The sequence below is a fragment of the Prunus avium genome, unplaced genomic scaffold (assembly GCF_965620075.1).
Source record: "Prunus avium unplaced genomic scaffold, drPruAviu1.hap1.1 HAP1_SCAFFOLD_111, whole genome shotgun sequence".
NCBI lineage: Eukaryota > Viridiplantae > Streptophyta > Magnoliopsida > Rosales > Rosaceae > Prunus > Prunus avium.
Window position 1 is genome coordinate 62,501 of NW_028276939.1, and position 2,500 is coordinate 65,000.

A 2,500-nucleotide genomic window follows, 5' to 3' on the forward strand; every position below is an offset into this window, starting at 1 on the left:
CGTGTGGCCGAGAATTGGGTAGCTTCTTCATCAACCCCGCCGAAAGCCATCCTCGACATACCCGTGCATTGAGAAGGTTTGGTGGCCGTACTCCCAACACAAAAGCATACCGAGGACAACCCCAAGCAAAAATTCATTTGAAGCCAACCCATCGTCGCCCACAACTAGTGGGTGAATGGTGTGCTTCCCGGGGTTGGCATAGACATTCCCTCGCATGCAAAAGATTGTCGATGCGAAAGATTATCTATGCCAACCCCGGGAAGCACACCATTCACACACTCCCGACCGGTGTGGTGTGGCGGTGATTGGATAGTTACGGATTGAGCACTTGCCAAGGATCAAAATGTGTCATTTAGAAGAAACATTTTCAAAAAGTTTTTAAAATCTTGTGGGTTTGCAACTCATAAGAGCGTCACTTTCAACGTCCCCGGTATTGGATTGAGTTTCTAAAAACAACCGTGCACACCGAGGTTAAACTTTACCGGCTCCACTCCGACTCGCCGCTCGCCCACAATTTGTTTGCAACGAAACATTTGTTTTTAATTTTGTTGGTTTAAATCTTGTTGGTTTGAAATTGTTTTGAAAAGGTTCTTTAAATCTAGTGGGTTTGCAACTCATAAGAGCATCACTTTCAACGTCCCCGGTATTGGATTGAGTTTCTAAAAACAACCGTGCACACCGAGGTTAAACTTTACCGGCTCCGCTCCGACTCGCCGCTCGCCCACTAGTCCGAAGGCAACAAAACATTTGTTTTTCATTTTGATGAAAATTTCTGTTTTTAAATCTTGTTGGTTTGAATTTTTTTTGAAAAGGTTCTTTAAATCTTGCGGGTTTGCAACTCATAAGAGCGTCACTTTCAACGTCCCCGGCATTGGATTGAGTTTCTAAAAACAACCGTGCACACCGAGGTTAAACTTTACCGGCTCCACTCCGACTCACCGCTCGCCCACAAATCCGAAGGCAACAAAACATTTGTTTTTAATTTTGATGAATTTTTTTGAAAACATTGGCTTGGCAAGCCCCAATCCGCGACTATCCACCCACCGCCACCCCACACGGGTGGTTGTTGTTGCGAAATGAGGTTGTGGTCGACATGCCCGCGCATTTGAGAAGGAGTTCCTAGCACTCCATGCTCTTCCATGCCAAAAAAAAGCCTAGACAACCCCATTTCGCAACTTTCCACGCCTTTTTTTTTCCCCCTCACCCATGGCGGCGGCGTGGTGGCGGCGGCCGGATTCCGGCCACCACCGCCATGGGTGGCAGCCCCCCGACCCCGACACCAAACCCATAATACCGAGGCAACATATCGAGGCAACATATCGAGGCAACATGACATGGGTGTGGCGTGGGGGAAGGGGGCTGCAGCTAGGAGGGCATGGGCTGCCATGCATATGCAGGCAACACACACCCCCCTATATAGCATTTTATGCATTTAGCCCTTTGACAGGAAGAGACATCACCTATGCGCGAGGAGTCATAATGGGCTCTAAATAATTCAATACAAGGTATTTGGACGTGATTTTTTGCAGGGATACTAAGAAACATGCAATCTCTGATGGGAAAAAGTTTCATAAATATTTGAAGTCGGGAAGTATTTTTTATTATTTTTAGAAGTCGTAAAATTGAAAAAATCATTAAAACAAATCCGGGAGGAATTTTTTAGTTTTGTAACTTGGAGAAGGTACTAAAAATCATAGACTACTTATGGGGAGCTTATTGTGCGAGGAAATTTCAATAAAAATGGGGTTTGACAAGGTTTGAAAAATTCTGTCGACATTTGAAAAAATCTGGAACTAGGCTGCCGGCATGCTGCGCACATGCTGCGCGCATGCTGCGCGCAGGCTGCGCGCAGGCCACGGCAGGACAAGTTTCGCTAGCCTCACTGTCGACCGAATGCGCAAGCTGCGCGCACGCCATGGCAAGACAAATTTCGCTAGCCTCACTGTCGACAGAGTCAGCACGCTGCGCGCACGCCATGGCAGGAGAAGTTTCGCTAGCCTCGCTGTCGACAGAATCAGCACGCTGCGCGCAAGCTGTGCGCGCGCATGGCATGGCAAGTTTCGAAAAATTCTGTCGACAGGCTCCCGAGCGCGCACGCTGCCGACATGTTGTGCGCACGCTGCCGGCATGCTGTGCACACGCTGCGCGCAAGCTGTGCGCGCGCATGGCATGGCAAGTTTCGAAAAATTCTGTCGACAGGCTGCCAAGCGCGCACGCTGCGCACACGCTGCCGGCATGCTGTGCGCACGCTGCCGGCATGCTGTGCACACGCTGCGCGCAAGCTGTGCGCGCGCATGGCATGGCAAGTTTCGAAAAATTCTGTCGACAGGCTCCCAAGCGCGCACGCTGCGCACACGCTGCCGGCATGCTGCGCGCACGCTGCCGGCATGCTGTGCGCACGCTGCGCGCAAGCTGTGCGCGCGCATGGCATTGCAAGTTTCGAAAAATTCTGCGGCCAGGCTCCCAAGCGCGCACGCTGCGCACACGCTGCCGGCATGCT